Source organism: Canis aureus, chromosome 24 (assembly GCF_053574225.1).
Source record: "Canis aureus isolate CA01 chromosome 24, VMU_Caureus_v.1.0, whole genome shotgun sequence".
In the NCBI taxonomy this organism is placed as follows: domain Eukaryota; kingdom Metazoa; phylum Chordata; class Mammalia; order Carnivora; family Canidae; genus Canis; species Canis aureus.
The window spans coordinates 7,931,766-7,949,131 of NC_135634.1; the positions used below are offsets into that span (position 1 = coordinate 7,931,766).

At 38.8% G+C, this 17,366-nt stretch overlaps 1 protein-coding gene across 27 annotated transcripts in view; it reads left to right on the forward strand.

Moving 5' to 3' along the window:
* Positions 1-17,366, forward strand: part of STARD13 (StAR related lipid transfer domain containing 13) — a 514,444-nt gene that overhangs the window by 375,092 nt on the left and 121,986 nt on the right. The window contains exon 1 of one of the 27 annotated variants that reach the window (XM_077868136.1): positions 2,516-2,707. The exons of the other annotated variants lie outside the window; for them this stretch is intronic. The gene's annotated coding sequence lies outside the window, so the exon portion shown is untranslated. Of the gene's footprint in view, positions 1-2,515; positions 2,708-17,366 lie in introns of those variants that run through there. 27 annotated transcript variants of the gene reach the window in all.

Consider the following 17,366-nt stretch of genomic DNA (forward strand, 5'->3'; position numbering starts at 1 on the left):
TCTTGTTGGTGACGAAGAGTCATCTTTGGGCTCACTCCCACTCAGTCTGATTTTTTTTTCTATCTCTAGCAGCCTCTGAAGACTTTGCCTTTATTACAAGAAAAGAATAGCATTTGGGGAAATAAATTGCCAGCAAGACTCCACACCATGAATGCCTTACCTTCCATTTACCTCCTTATATAGACTTGGGGAAAGTGGGCAGGGGTGTGATTGATGGCTGTGGAGCTTGCAAGCCCTGGAGGAAGGAACTTGGCCCGAGTTGTGAGTGGTTCTCCTTAGAGACTGAGGCACTTGACAATTTCTTCATCCTCAGTTCACATAATAATAGTGAGAGTCCAGCTCCCCATTGTAAGTATGAGGACTCATCTATCCCTTATTGTAAGCCAAGGAGAGAGTTACAACATTGGATCTTTCTGGATATGAATTGTATATACATCAGTTTATATACATCTGTATGAGATTTTCAACTTTGTTGTATTCACAGCACATTTTCAAATGCTCAAATATAGGTGACACCAAAGAAGGGATTGAGAGATGTAAGATAAGCCTAAACAAATCAGCATAATGACAGTACAACATAGTGATATCTTAACAGTATCCATAAAGGCACCAGTGTCATATCCACTTCTCTCTTCAGCACTGTCAGAACCTACTGTCTTGACATCACCTTCTCCTTTGACTCCACTTAGGTGCCCTAATATGTCAGGTTTACAAATTATTCTTTGCTATTGGCTTGATCTTGTGTTGTGCTGCTGATTTCAGTGTGCTTCGTGACCCACTATCTTATCAGCTTAGTGTTCCACCCAGTTGGGACTGACCAGTCCATTTTGCCTGGGACCCAGGGGTTTTCTGAGACCTTAGATGTTCCGTACTAAAACAGGGACAGTTCCACAGAGGCAGGGCCACCTGGTCACCCTACATACAATGTTCAACATCTTACTAGTACATATAGTCAATTGTAGCACTAATATATTTTACAAATTGACCACCACTTGGCAGCCTCCCCCAAGTGTGTGTTTCTACTGGGGACTGTGGCAGACCTGTTGAAAGTACCTCTTTATGATTTGTTCATTGCTCAGCAAACTCGTTTCTATTGGAGAGAGACCTTTATTTTTATCCCTTTCAGTGTAGTTGAAATCCAAACATGTTTATATTCTCGACATTTTGAAAGTTTAATTCCAGGTTTTGGTGATATATTTATAAATCAGAAATACAGGTGACATAAATCAATAGAATATACTCACTCTGTAGGGTGGGGTGATTGTTGGGGACACAGGAAGCACAGAGGCTGAGTGTCAGCAGAACTGGCCGAGAAGGCCACCCTGACCTTATCACTGGATGGAAAGCCTCAGCCTTCACAAGAGCATCTCCCTTGCCCACCAGCACTGTGGTTATATTCAAGCTTCATGCTCAAGGTCACAAATAAGCCCTATAGCCCACATTGTGGGTGTTAGCACTCATTTGATGTTTAACTTGAGTTCTATATGTTCATTGGGATAATTCTGTTTCTCCTAAGCTAACAGAACTGTTAGCTAACAGGCTAACAGGCCTGTTGGTGCTGTCTATTGGCTTAAAATATTTTAAGAAATGATTTGTATGTTGAGATCTATCTTTAATATCAGGAAGTTGAAGAATAGCATAAGAGTAGTGAGCATAAAACCATGATTGAAAGTAGACTGTAGCACCTATATTTCTACCAGAGTCTGAATCTCTTTGGAAGACCAGATGGTCCACAGCCATCTCCTTAAGACTGCAGAAGCCACCCCTCTGCAGGACTGTGGTGATGTGGTAGGCAGAGAACATGCACAATGCTCTGTAGGTATAAAGGTTGGATTCTTTCTCAGTTCTTAGAAATACCTTATGACATTGTGATCTAGGTGTCATAGAAAAATTGTTTGGTGATGACCTTTTTATCTGTTACTAAAGTAATCTGAAAATGTGAAAGGGATGAGTAGGGATAATCTGTTCCAGTGTAGTGGGCAATGACATTTTTCTCTAACCTGCCAACTCTCTGGTGCGCTCCTGCAAAAGGAGACACATTTCTGTCCTTTACAGCCCTAATCATGCAAATTTCTGTGACTTGCACAGAACCCAATTTAATTGGAAAAGTACTTTCAGATAAAAATCTTGCTAAGTTATTTGATGTGGGAAAAGTTGTATCTAAACAAATGTTCTTCTTCCATATGAGACCTTCAATTGTTTGATGATGAACAAGTCACCTGAAATTCACATGAGACTCACAGGTACCTACAGTGTCCTTCTTATGTACAGTGGCACAATTGGTTCTCTCTGGCAGTTCAAACCGAGCATGTAGAGATCTTGAACCTTGAGATGTGTAAAGTGAAAGTATTCAGAGCTGAAACTGGCTGTTTGGTACATTTAAAAATATGCAGAAGGGAAACAACTAAATACAGCCCATGGAGTGAAAACCTTCTTAGTCATTCTGTGTGGTTAAAAACAAATGACAGAGGTCTGCTGTGCAGCTATTTCAGTGTTCTAAATGGAATGTCTAGCACTGTTATCGCGGCTTCCGCCCAGCTCTCAGGCCACCCCAGCCAGCCTCACCCTGTGTTCTCTTTGCCCCCGTCAGAAATAGGCAGGATGTGGGGGGTGGGGAGTGAGAAGGGATTAAAGCAATTTAATTTTGAATAAAGGAATTCCAAATAAAGGACAACTTCTGAGAGAGAGAAGCTTCTCAAAGTCTTGGGTGAGTCATGTATTTAACCAGAATAAATTGAATTAGAAGATCATGATGTGGGGATCCCTGGGTGGCTCAGTGGTTTAGCGCCTGCCTTTGACCCAGGGCTTGATCCTGGAGTTCCCGGATCGATTCCCACATCAGGCTCCCTGTATGGAGTCTGCTTCTCCCTCTGCCTATGTCTCTGCCTCTTGCTCTTTTTGTGTCTCTCATGAATAAATAAATAAAATCCTTAAAAAAAATTTTTTTTAGAAAGATGATGAGATGATGATGTATCCTTTAAAAAAAAAAAGATTTATTTATTAAAGAGCACGAGTGAGCCGCACATGCACATGAGTGCTCCCTTGCACATGGTGGGAGGGGCATAGGGAGAGAGAAAATCTCAAGCTGACTCTCTACTGAGCAGGGAGCCCAGTGCCCAGATCGATTCCCACATCAGGCTCCCTGCATGGAGCCTGCTTCTCCCTCTGCCTATGTCTCTGCCTCTCTCTCTTTCTGTGTCTCTCATGAATAAATAAATAAAATCCTTAAAAAAATTTTTTTTAAAAAGATGATGATGTATCCTTTAAAAAAAAAATTATTTATTAGAGAGCACGAGTGAGCCGCACATGCACACGAGTGCTCCCTTGCACATGGTGGGAGGGACAGAGGGAGAGAGAAAATCTCAAGCAGACTCCCTACTGAGCAGGGAGCCCTATAGAGGGCTTGATTCCAGGACCTATTAATAAGATCATGACCTGAGCCAAGACCAAGACTGAGCCACCAGGTGCCCCAGATGTATCTTTTTTTTTTTTTTTTTTTAGTACTAGAGGACCATTTATTGTGTGAGAAACATTAGATATCAGAATAAATGAATACCTTATTTAATATGTGATGATTTTAATATATGTAGCCTTTCAGGATGAATAGCACTTATTGTTTTGATTTTTAGGCCTAATCAGAAATCTGGAGAGGTAGTTTGCTAGTTTGTCTATTTTGAAAAGGAAAGGAATTTACTCTGGAGATGCTGTCCAGGATTAGATGTTACTTTGTTCAATTTAAGTAGCAGCGTTACTTGACAAGCTAAATAGGGTACCAAATCTGAGGCTTGCAGAAAATAGGCTCTCAAAATTCCCGTCTAACATTAAAAATGCATTTCATTATAGCTTACCATCAAGGGAAAAAATAACCTAACATATAATATGCCTATACTTCTTACAAATAGCCGATAACCTTTTGACAAAAAGGGAAACTTTTGGAAGTGTAAACATGTACATCCACTTAGTAAGGGTCTATCAGCTTATTACGTGCTGCTGACATAATAATGTCTTGTGTACTTCCTCTTTGAAAATACAAAAGTAAATGATATTGAGACCAAAAGTCCTAAAAATTAGTGGCTATTCAGGATTTATAACTGTGGTGAACCCACAGGGTTTTCTCATGTTGACCACAAAAGAGGTGGGTGAATCATCCTAATCTGGCACATTGTTTCGGTAGATCTTCCATTTTAACAAAGTGATTCATTTAGAAAGAATCGGTGCAATGAGGACAAGGCCCAGTTCCTCCAGTGATGTGAGGGGGCTCCAGTCTATGTAATCCTACTGTTTGATCTCATTAGCAGCCCTGAAAGCCCAGGGAGCCTGTCAGTCTGCAGTGGATCCCACCACCTGTACACTAGATGTTTCCACATATGTCATCTTTAATTTTCTGCTCAATTCTATAAGGTCAATATTATCATATTTTGTAAATAAAATGTGAGGCTCAGAGATGTTAAATGATTTGTAATTCAAGAATTCTTGATTCCAAACTGCATCCAAACTCTGTTTCCTGAACTCATCCTATTCTTTTTCTTATCTATTTCTTATTCCTTTTTCTATGATGTCTTCCTTCCTTCTCTTCCCTTCCCTTTCTTTCCCATCCTGTCTCCATTTTCCCCATCTTTTATTCATTCATTTGTTCAAAACATATGAGCTTCTACATTATGTCGGGCCATGTGCTAGAGGCCAGGATTCATCAGTGAGCAACACGGACAAGGGCCTTGTCCTTATGCAGCTGATAGTCTAAAAAACAAGAACAGAAGTGTGTTCAAATGGAGACCAAGGGGCCTTGGGAGGCAGGCAGCAGGGAGGTAGCACATATGGAAGGTGTGTGTGCTTCCTGGGGAGGATAGCTAGTGTATTAATTGGAAGAGTAAGAAGTATAAAAGATTTCAACAAGATGGAACAATGGACCCAAGGTACTGGTTGAAATTAAATAGAAATAAATGTAAAGCCTTTCATTTAAGCTTATCATGATATATTTACAGAATTGGGAAGACATGACTTCATAGAGTTTCAGTTGGGTTTGAAATCCCAGCAATATGAAGCAATGATTTAAAAAGCATGTAGTCTTAGGCTCCATCTGTACCAGCATGGATTCCAAAACAAAGATGCTTGTAAATCCATGCCATATCCATAACTTTTGATGGGGATTTTCTGTTTTGAAGGCACTGATTACTAGATAGCACATGGGGAACTTCTGGTTTGGTATTTAAGAACCAGAGGGAGATAATTGTTTTCCCAAAGTAGCTGATTTTCCTTAATAATACCCAACAATGTCTACTGCTCAAATGTTGAGAATATACTCTCCTAGATTTTTTTTTTTTAGTCTGGTTTAGTCTTTTAGGCTAATAACAAATAAAATAATTAGTTTATGAAGGCATTGGGAAGAAACAGAGAAGGGTGACTATAAAAAAGTGGAAAGAATGCTGGCATCAGAATGAAACTTACGCGTTATGCTTATGTTTATTGTGATACAGACAGTTCACTTACCATTGCTGAGCCTTACTTTCTTCATGGTAAATTAGTGCCACGATATCCACATCTCAGAATTGTTGCAGTGATTAGAAATAAGGCTGGTAAATTGCCCACCCCTTCCAAATTGCCTGGCACATTGTGGGTGGCTAAGGAAACCCTGAGAAAAGAAAGCAATAAAGAAAATATAAGTCAAGGAAGGATTCCTGGAAGAAATGCTTTTTGAGATTCATCTTAAAGAAATCACAGCTATGGATTGATTACTTTTAAGAAACCCATGACAAGCAGGGGGAAAAAAAATACAGAATCATTCACAGTTAAAAACTGTGAATGAGTATAAGGTCAAGAACTTGTATAGATGGTGTTGTGTTTTCTCTTTGGTCAACCAGTCTGTCATTTGATAATGTGTTTTCTTGAGATTGAAGTTCATTGACAGCTGGATGTGGTGATAATCTCCAGGTGTGTGTTGATTTCTCTGTTCCTGAATCCTCCCAACATTTGAGAAATGGTGTTATTTTGTTATTAACTTGTTTTTCTCATTTTAATTTATAAAACCAGCAGACATTTAAATGCCATGAAGAATGTCACGTATTTTTCATGAGAATTTGCAGGAAGCATATTTCCTAGTGATAGCTTCTTATAATGCTTCCTGTAGCATTGATTTCTTCTCCTTAATCAGTAATATCTGACAAGAGGACAGAGAGTTTTATTTTGTAATCTTTTGTCAGAAATTACTGCCCTGGCATGCCTGGGTGGCTCAGTTGGTTAAGTGTCTGCCTTCAGCTCATGTCATGATCTCAGGGTCCTGGAATCCAACCCCTCATTGGGCTCCCTGCTCAGCGGGGAGTCTGCTTCTCCTTCTCTCTCTGTCATGCTCATGCTTGTTCTCTCTCTCTCTGTCTCTCTCAAATAAATAAATAAAATCTTAAAAAATAAGAAATTACTGCCCCATTTATTAGTGAAGACCAACTTTACATTTATTTTAAAGAGAACTAGATAATATGTTCATTTTGGCACCCAAAATCTAAGGCTGCTGATATCCAACTCATTCAATACACACAACTAATAATTTAAAATATTGTGTTAATTCAGGTTTTGGGATTATTAGGAAGAGGGTGTAGATGAGAAAGAAAAGTGAAGAGGTGGAGAAGAAGGAAAAGAAGAAGAAAGAACAATATGGAGCAAGGAAGAGACAACAACAGGGGAGGGATACAAAAAAAAAAAAAAAGAAGAAGAAGAAAAAAACAAAGAGAGACAAAAGAAATAAGGAAGAGGAATAGAGGACTGGGTGGGGCCAGTGCGAGTATCAGTCACTAGACTTCCTGCCAGAGGCCTCGCTTCCGCTCCACTGTCCAAGTCTTAACCCCAGTAGAGGGTAACTCTGGATCCGAAGGCCAGCGTCAGGGGTTTGTGGAAGCCACAGTGCACAAACCTCTAACACATCACCACATACCCAGCATTGTTTGGTTTTATGTATCACCTAAAAATTCCTTTGTCATTAAATGTTCCCTTCCTGTGTTACGTTCTTCTTCCTTTTTTATCTTGCTCTTCTTTCTGATGATAGTCATGACTCATTCAAAACCCAAGACCACAGTGGAAATCTAAATTTAAAATATTATATATCCATTTATTCAAAATTGACTTTCCTAGTCTGTTGGATCTTCAAGTGTAGTGATATAAGGATCCCTCAGATCATTTAAATTGCCTGAATGAAAAGTTTTTTTGCATGAGTGGGCCTCAATATTGTCGGCACATTCGAATTGCCTGGGGACTATTAAAACCCAAAGTATCTGGGCCCACCAATTAATTGGGGGTGGTCTAAGGTGTGGAGTCCTATCACTGTGTTTTAAGCACCTTAATGATGGGATATGCAGCCAATGTTGAGAATTATGCTTTTATGGAGGAGATGGCAGTGTGTGTCATGGCTCCCAGCACTTACTAGTAAGGGATTATACCATTATGTATGTATAATTGAGATCATGTGGTTTTGCTAATTGCACTTTATCTATCTATCCATGTATCTACTTATCTACCTATCTATAATATGTTATATTTGGTAGAACCTTTGAGTCCCTTGAAAAAATGTTGCAAAAATACTAGCTCCCAATGGATGAGAGGGTGCTGGTTATGTGGTACAATTGTCATGAAAACAGTGTTGGAGAAGCTTCACGTTGAATTTGTAACTGCTTACCCAGCTGTCAGAGCACACGGCTCATCCTGCCACCCAATTACTACTAATGTAAGCACTGACTCCTTACTTGGAGCTTCCTTCCATTATAGTTCTCTGCCTCCTGGCACCCTTGCTCCAGCCAAGCTCAGCCATAGGCACCTTCTCTTCTGAGCCTTTTATCCAGCTATTCCTTTAAACTGGAACCATCGATCACACTCCTTAACCACGCCTCCATTATTTCACCATTACCTATTGAAATTCTATCTGTCCTTTGAGGTTCTTCTTCCATAAATCTATCTTAATTTTCTTGCCAACAGATAAATTCCTTCTTATCTCTGAAACCCCACTGCATGTTGTTTTGTACTCTATTTCTCTTTTTTTCTCTCTCTTTCATTGTCTCTGCCTGTCTGTGTTTGTTTTGGGTCATGAATATTTTGATCTCAGCTAATAAGCTGAGTTTAGCTTGAGAATATCTTACCTATCTTCCTTCGCGTCCTCCCCTTGTGCCTCATTAGCCCTGTGTTCGTCACAGAAAGTGCTCAACAAATATTTATTTAGTAGAATTCAATAAAAGCAAAAAAGTTGTTGATTGATATATAAAACTAAAATTTAGACGGGTATGTTTGTTAAAATAAATCAGCAATTTTAGGAGTTGCTTTTCTGTTCCTAGGCATCCAGACTTAGACAAAGAGGCTCATGATGTAATACATTCCGACCTGCATTGACTAGAGATCTGTTTGCATGTTTCTGGGTGCAGTAGGTACATGCAAAGTGAATGAATAAGTCATGTTTTATGCAACCCTAACTTAATGACTGCCACACATCTCTCTTTTTGTGAAATAAGACAGTAACTTATTCATCTTAAGGCATTTCCTCTTGGTTCACTCTGACACTCATGTCTTAAATTATAACCCTGGGATTTATTATCTTTTGTTTCAGAAGCTCTAGAGACAAAGCATTTATGCCTGTGAATATGGTCCAGTTGCCTTTCTACCCACACGCACAAAAAGGAATTACAATTTTTGAGAAATTGCCAGGCTCGAGCTCATTCTTTGTGATGTTGCTTTGGATATCAGGCAGGCCTGCCTTTCCCCCTTTCTGCACCTTCCAAATATCCCCACTTGTACAGAGAATAAAATATAATTGTTGTCCTTAGGCTGTATCACTCTTCTGCTGCATGTGGTAACCACAAGTGTGCATTTAAAAGCAGAACCTGGCCTCAAGTTTACCAGTTAATTTAATCAACTCTTTAAATTACTTTTAGAAAAAAAGAATGAAAGAAAGAATAGAAATCTACTTTAGAAACAAAAATGTATCTGTGCAGCTTTATTTTCATGTGGAAGACAAAGAATCTTTCCAATAGGAGGACAGAATGACAGTTCCACTTATCTTGGCTGCTTGGAAATTAGATCAGTGACATTTTTTCTGTTGAAGAAAAAACCTTATCTTAGTGGCTAACTTTCAGAATCAATCATCTGAATTTCAGTCCTGCCCCCTCTCACAAGCAAGGAGCATTATACAATTTGTACATTTCAATTAGGTTGTGATAAAAAACAAGTAGCTCAAGGGCATTAGTTTATTACTGGTATCCAGCCATGTTTTCCTTTGCTAAATGACGTTCTGAAAGCCTCCATTCTGAGCATAATCACCTTAGGGTGCCCACAGAATGCGGGCCTGAATGATTCAATTATGGCTGAAAGTCATTCTCTTCCCAGAACACAAGACTCTCGAAGCACATCTGTAGTCTTTTGCAAGTGCGGGATGTTTTTCTTTCATCCGTGTTCCTGCAAGAATGGAGATGCAGACAAGGATTGTGTCCTGTCTGATTCTTCACTGTTCTCTTTTCTGTCTTATCTGCTAAGGTACCATGTCTCAGAATAAATCATCCTTAATTTTCCAACAAGTGAGTTTATAAATGAGTTGATTCAAATGAGGAGGGATCCTGGGGTGGCTCAGTGGTTTGGCACCTGCTTTCAGCCCAGGGCATGATCTTGGAGACCCGGGATTGAGTCCTGCATCGGGTGCCCTGCATGGAGCCTGCTTCTCCCTCTGCCTGTGTCTCTGCCTCTCTCTGTGCGTCTCTCATGAATGAATGAATGAATGAATGAATAAATAAATAAATAAATAAATAAATAATCTTTTTAAAAAATCAAATGAGGAACATTTTCCTCTGGAACCAACAGCCAAGTGTGCAGTTTCCTACTGACCCACAATAACCTGTTTAGTTCCCAGTGAAACTCAACTCTACAGTATTAATAGTTCTCTACCACTTCCAGGAAAAAGGAGCTGATGTTTCAAATAACTTGAAATGTCTCAAACTGGCCCCATCATGTGACACTTTCTTCCCCTCTGCTAGTGATAGAGGAGATTCCTTCTCTCGTCAGAGGCAGCTTGATGGGTATATCTGAGCATTAGGGATGTATCAGTTATCTATTGCTAAGTAACAAACCACTCCAAACTTAATGACTGAAAACAGTGATCATTTACTGGTTCACAATTCTGTATGTTGGCAATTTGGGCAGGGTTCAGCTAGTAGGTTCTTCTGCTGGTCTCTCTTGGGTTCAGCCATGGGCCAAGAGTCTTCTGGGAGCTTAGTGGAGTCGACTGACTGATACTGCCTCCCTTAGATACTTGGTGATTGGTTTTGGTTGTCAGCTAGGCTTGTCTCCATGTGTTCTCTCATTCTCAGGGAAGCTAGCCTAGGCCTCTTGTCTCACAGTTCCAAGAGGGTCAGTATGGAAACTAAAAGAGCTCTTCAACCTTGGGCTCATATGTTGCACAATATCACTTCTACTTTGTTTGCTGGTCAGAGCAATTCACATCACCAAGCCCAGATTCCAGGGCTCTTTTGATGAAAGGAGTAGCCAGGTCAAACTGCAGAGGAACATGCTGGGGTGAGAGGAATTAATGCAGCCCTCCTTGTAAGTCTTTATAAAGAGAAGACTATAAGATATTGGAGTGGAGGGGCGAGAAGGTGAGTGGCGGAAGGGGATGAGAGAGTGACTAATATCTTTGAAGTTCAGAGAACCTGGATTCAAATCCCACTTTACTGCTTCCTAGAAATGTGATCTTGGAGAAATTATGAACCTGTTCAAGCTTAAATTCCTGATCTCTTGAGTGTAATGCCTCCTTATGATTGTTGTGAGAGTCAGTGCATATAGACCCACTTATTAGCACAGTGCCAGTTACATAGCAGTTGTCAGTCAGTGATTATATTAATACCTCCTGTATTCTCTCCTCAACCCAGAAAGGCAAGCAAAAAGGCAAGCAAAAAGACAAGGACTTCAGGTATCTTTACCTGGCTGCTCCTCAGGCATCTCAAAATCCGCTTATCCACAGCAAACTAACTCTCCTCCCTCACCTCCCTCATCCCTATTTGCATATTTTTAAAAAAAACATTTTATTTATTTATTCATAGAGACAGAGAGAGAGAGAGAGAGAGAGAGGCAGAGACACAGGCAGAGGGAGAAGCAGGCTCCATGCAGGGAGCCCAATGTGGGACCAATCCCGGGTCTCTGGGAACACACCCTGGGCTGGAGGCGGCACTAAACCTGCTGAGCCAACAGGGCTGCCCTATTTGCATCTTTTACTTACCCCCTTTCCCAGATAAAGGTTTTACCTCCAAATAATTTCCCAAGCTAGGACCCTGGGAGCCATGAACTCCATTTTCCTCTACCCCACATCTACCTCATGGTTCCTGCCTTCCTTCCCTAAACAAATGTTTCTTGGACCCATGAGACATCCTGGACTTCATACCATATTTGGGTTTGACAGGTAAATGAGGTCAATATGGTTCCTGCCCCCAAAGAACTTATAATCCATTGATAATATGAAAATCTACAAGTTCTGTGAAAGAAGATGTTATGAGAAAAATGAAGGGCATTGAGAAACCTGATTTTGCCCACCCTTCCACAGAACCCCACCAAGTCTGAGCTGCTACTGTCCTTGTGGCCCAGCTACTAGTGGCCTAGCAATAGGATTTCTCCCCACTTTATGGTCAGCCTCCACACTGTTGATAGAGATGTTGTGGAAGAAAATAATTCATCTCTAATTCTCTGCTTGAAAATCGCTATGGTCCATAGGATTAAAATCCAAACTCCTCAAGGTAGAATAAAAAGCCTTTCATTCTTGGCCTCAGTCTAGCCATTCTCCCACACAGGTACCCTTCACCCTGGTAAGCTACATTCCTCACAGCTCCTTCAACTGGTCATACTCTTATGAATCTGTGAGTTCACTTCAGAGAAAGTCTTTACTCTGAAATACATTTCTTTGATGCTTCCCTCTCCCTCAACCACACACACAAAGTTTCTATTTGATTTTGCTCTTCAAAGCTTCAGAACATAGTAAGTGCTTTGGCACCTGGGTGGCTCAGATGGTAAAGTGTTGGCTCAGGTCATGATCCCAGGGTCCTGAGATCAAGTCCCATGTTGGGCTCCCTGCTCAGCAGAGAGTCTGCTTCTCTCTGTCCCTCTACCTCTCCTGCCTGCTCATGTTCTCTCTCTCACACACTATCAAGTAAATAAATAAAATCTTTTAAAAAAATAAAAGAATGTAGTAAGTGCTCAATAAATGTTTGTGGGTCTGGTCAAAGGTAGGAGATAATGTGATTCAAATGAAGGATAACTGAGTATGGTCATGTCCATCAATGTGTACCATGAAGAGGAAGAAAAGGAGGCACTTAGCGTTATGGGGGTGGGAGCTAGGGATGGGATCTCATCTCTGTTGGCAGTAGAAAGGAAACAAATTTCTATTAGAAGTAGGTCAGAAAGAAGCGTTCAATGGAGAAGTGTTTTCTGAAGCTCAGTACGTGTTTCCAGAAACCAGCAGTTTGGAGGAAATTGGTGTTATTTTTGCTGTGCAGTGACTAGTAATGTGTATTTTCTAACTTAGAGGGATTAATAGGTTTTGCAAGATCCAACAATAGAAAAACATACAGGCATACCAGCTAAACCTCCAAATACATCAGACCTAATACATAAAAAAGAAAAGATGCTTTTAAAATGGTTTTAACCATAAAACTATTATTAATTGTGTACTATTTACTCTTATTTCTTTTCCATTTGTATATATTTTCAGACTGAAATCACCTAGAAAATGTGTCTGAGGCAGAATCCGAAGTTATTTTATTGCAAGTCAAAGCTTTTATTTTAGTTTAACATCAATATAAAGCTTAGTTTGCAGTTGTATTCTATTACTCCACAATAACTCTGAAGGCCCCAGTTATTTCTTACCTAGATTTTAAACATTCAGTAGATTCCTTTTACTCATCTGGTTATTTTGTCTTATTAGCCTCAGTTAGTCCTAAGAAATAACTTAGAGTCTATTTACAATGAATGGCAGTCTGTTCATTGACTGTAGAAATCAGTGGTCCTAAAATAGTTTATAAAATAATTTTATACCCATAGCCATGGAATCCTCACAACAATGTCATAAATATGAAGGATCACAATTTCATCATTTGTAATATGTTACTGATAAAAGCACTGTACCAATGCATCCAAATTAGAAAGGAAGAAGTAAAAGTATCTCTATTCACAGATGACATGTTCCTTTATGTAGAAAACCCAAAACTCCACACACAAATATGTTTCAACTAATAAAGAAATTCAGCAAAGTAACTGGATACAAAGGCAGCACACAAAAGTCAGTTGCATTTCTATACACTAATAATGAGCAATCCAAACAGGAAATTAAGAAAACAATTCTCCTTATGGTAGCATCAGGAAAGAATAAATACTTAGGAATAAATAACCCAAGAGGCCAAAAAAAAATTTGCACATTGAAATCTATTAAACATTGTTGAAAGAAATTAAGGAAGATACAAACAAATGGAAAGATATCCCATGTTCATGGATGCAAGACTTAATATTGATAAAATGTCCATATTACCCAAAGCAGTCTGCAGATTCTGTGCAATGTCTGTCAAAATGCCACTGGTGTTTTTTTCAAATATAGAAAAAACCAGCCTGAAATTCATATAGAATCTCAACCCTGAATAGCTAAAACAATTCTAAGAAAGAAGAACAAAACTTGAAACCTCACACTTCCTGATTTCAAAACATAATACAAAGCTACAGTAATCAAAACAGTATGACACTAGCATAAAGAGAGACCTATAGACCAATAGAACAGAGCCTAGAAAAAAACTGTCGTATATGATCACAAGTGATCTTCAACAAGGGCACCAAGACTACACAATGGGGAAAGGATACTCTCTTCAACAAATAGTGCTGTAAAAACTGGATATTTACATGTGAAAGGATGGAATTGGACCCTTGCCTTATAAAGTATACAAAAATTAATTCAGAGTGAATTAAAGACCTAAAAGTAAGACATGAAATGGTAAAACTTGAAGAAAGCATAGGGGAAAATCTTCATAACATTGGATTTGGCAATGATTTATTGGATTTGACACCAAAAGTGCAGGCAGCAAAAGCAAAACTAGACAAATGGGACTATATCAAACTGTTTAAACTTCTGCACAGAAAAGGAAACAGTCAACAGAATGAAAAGCTAACCTATGGAATGGGAGAAAATATTTGCAGACCATGTATCTGATTAGGCATTAACACCCAAAATATATAAAGGACTTCTACAACTCCACAACAAAAAAACCTACCTGACTAAAAAATGGGAAAGGACTTGAATAGACATTTCTCCAAAGAAGATCTACAAATGACTAACAAGCATATGAAAAATGCTCAACATTATTAATCATCAGGAAATGCAAATTAATGCCACAATGAGCTATCACCTCACACCCATTAGGATGACCATTATCAAAACAAAAACAAAAACAAAAAACAGAAAATGACAGGTGTCAGTGAGGATGTAGAGAAATTGGAATCCTTGCACAATATTGGTGGGAATACAGATGGTGTATCCACTATGGAAAACAGTATGGAGTTCCTCAAAAAAATTAAAAATAGAATTACCATATCACCCAGCAATCCCATTTCTTGGTATATATTCAAAAGAATTTAAAAAGGATATCCAAGAGAGATATTTGCATACCCATGTTTATTGCATCATTATTCACAATAGCCAATAGGTGGAAGCAACTTAAATGTCCATCAGCAGATGAAAGGGTAAAGACAATTTGGTATATGCATACTATGGAATATTACTCAACCACAAAAAAATAAGGAAATACTGTTACATGCTATAACATTGAGAACTTTGAAGGACATACTAAGTGAAATAAGCCAATCACAAAAACAAAATACTGCATGATTCCATTTATGTGAGGTACCCAGAGCAGTCGAACTCTTAGAAACAGAAAGTAGAATAGTGATTGCCAGAGGCTTGTGAGGGAGGTAATAGGGAGTTGGTAAAGAGATTCCAGTTTACAAGATGAAAAGCTCTAGAGATTTGTTGCACAATAATGTTCATATAACTAACATTCATATACTGTATACTTAAAATGTTTAATATGATAAATTTTATGTTATTAAATTTTTTACAAGAAAAAAGATTACCCTACATCGTGAGGATATCCCAGAATTAAAGAGATAATGTATATTAAAGTGCTTAGAACTGCACTTGGCTCATAATATGCACTTACTTATATATTAGCTATTATTATTGCCACAGATTAATCAACTGAAACTAAGGATAAGGCGTCCCACAACTACTAAATGGTGGAACTGGACCTTCAATTCAGAGTTTCTTACCCCAGAGTTCATGGATTTTCCACTATTTTTTGCTTCCTAGAACTGAACCTTCCCTCTTTCTGGCAAAAATTTAGGTCCTAGGATTCTAAACCAAAAATTCAAAATTCAAAACCACTAGTCTGTTCCTTATTAAACATAAACACAAACATAATAATGATAAAAGATGATCAATTTTAAGAGTATGCTGTCTTCCAATGTAGAAGTCTTTATCACTCACTTTACCTTCTGGAGGCAGTGTATTCATTTCCCCCAAATCATTTACCCCACCTGACCCCATCTGTATTCTGATGTTTAATATAGTCCCTCAAGACAATTCAGTCTTTAATCTTCAACTAAACCTTTAGTCTCACCATCTGGCTTTGCCTTTGAAACTAGCCAGGAATTGAACCTACAAAATAAAATTCCAAGGCAGCTGAGATTGTGTTTATTGTATTCACTGTTAAGTTCTTAGGGCTTTTTATGGTGCTATTATTTGTATATGAGTGAATAAGAGAAAGGTAAATGCTATTTTAAACAGAATCTTAGAATATCTGAGCTGGAAATAATTCAAGGTTGCCCACAACGAGTCAGTGGGCTCAAAACATATTTCTACTTTCTACTGCTATGTTCATAAATAATATTAATCAGTTACTCTGTATGGTTTACATAAGGTATGTTTCTGAAAGACATTGTTTGGTCTGTTTCTTCTTGTGAGAAGGTTGGCAATACTGCTGAACGGTTCTCTAAACTTGGCTTACTCTGATTTTTATCACCAGATAGGATGTTTCATTTTTTGTTTTGAGCTACAAAAGAGGGGGGATACAGCCCAACTAGTTAGTTTATGTTAAAGGCAATTTTTTTTTTTTTTCAGAAAACAGACAATGTCTCCTAGAGTATCAGTAGAGATTATGGCAGGCTTTTCCTTATAAAATTTGACAAGAGTGGCCAAGTGGGTCTTGCAGGGGTGGTGAGAGGAAGGGGAGATTGAGAATTTTTGATCAAGGGATCACACTGCTGAGTGGTGTAATCTGGGAATGTTTATTTAGCACCAAGATACAGGATTACCTGGAGAAGCAAGAAACTGGAGATGGGAAGGCAAGAACAAGAGTCAATTGCAATAGATCAGGTAGAAAGAAGGCTCCTCCAAAACATGTCAGTGTTGGAAAAATGGGAAGGAGAAATAAGATAATCATGAAATGAGGCCTGTATCCCCCCTAGAAGGCAAGGACCAAGTCCTCGGTTACCAGCACTGACACTGTGCCTTCACCTGGCAGGTATTCAATATATAGATGTATTATGAGTTTATGAACTGAGTGAAAGTGAGGGCCAAAAAACCAAGGATTACAAGATGGCCTTATTGTGTATTTTGCTTGTTTTACCTAGTTAGCTGAGAATAGCAGATCCAATAAGAATATTGAGCATGTCAAGGAGACAAATCTACTTCCTGGGAAAGATACTTAGTTCAGTTGAGGTGGAGATCAATTTGATGATAGTCGAGTGGTATTTGGAAATTTGAGACTGGGACTTGGAAAATGGACAAAGATGGGGTTTCAGGAGAGGTTCAGAGTGCAGAGAGGGATTAGGATGTCCCTAGCAAGTGGAGAAAGTTGAATTCCTTGGGGTAGAATGACACTCTCAAAGGGTGGTATAGGAAAAGAAGAGAAGAGGTCAAGGTGCAGATGTTTGGGGAAAGCATATACATGAGAAGATGGAAAAGAAAGAAAACAAAGCAGAGAAAATGAAAAATGACCTACTCAGAGTATAACCATGCAAAGAAAAGACTTACAGTTAGGAAATAGTAGTCCAAAGTATTAAACTTTGGAGAGGAGACTGAAATGTTCAGGAGAAACAAATGAAGTTGTGTTGACCTCAGAAGATGACCATAAATTAATTTCTAAAAACTACCACATTGAGCAGAAATGCTGAAGAAATTTCTTGGGTAGCTGTTGTGAGCCAGAGAGTTGTTAAGGCACTAGCCTCATTGGCCTTGAGGAATTGATCCTTGGTGGCCCTGGCTTTCTCTCTCCTCAAAGTTAAGTACTAAAAAATTACCAGTATTAGAAGATTCACATTAA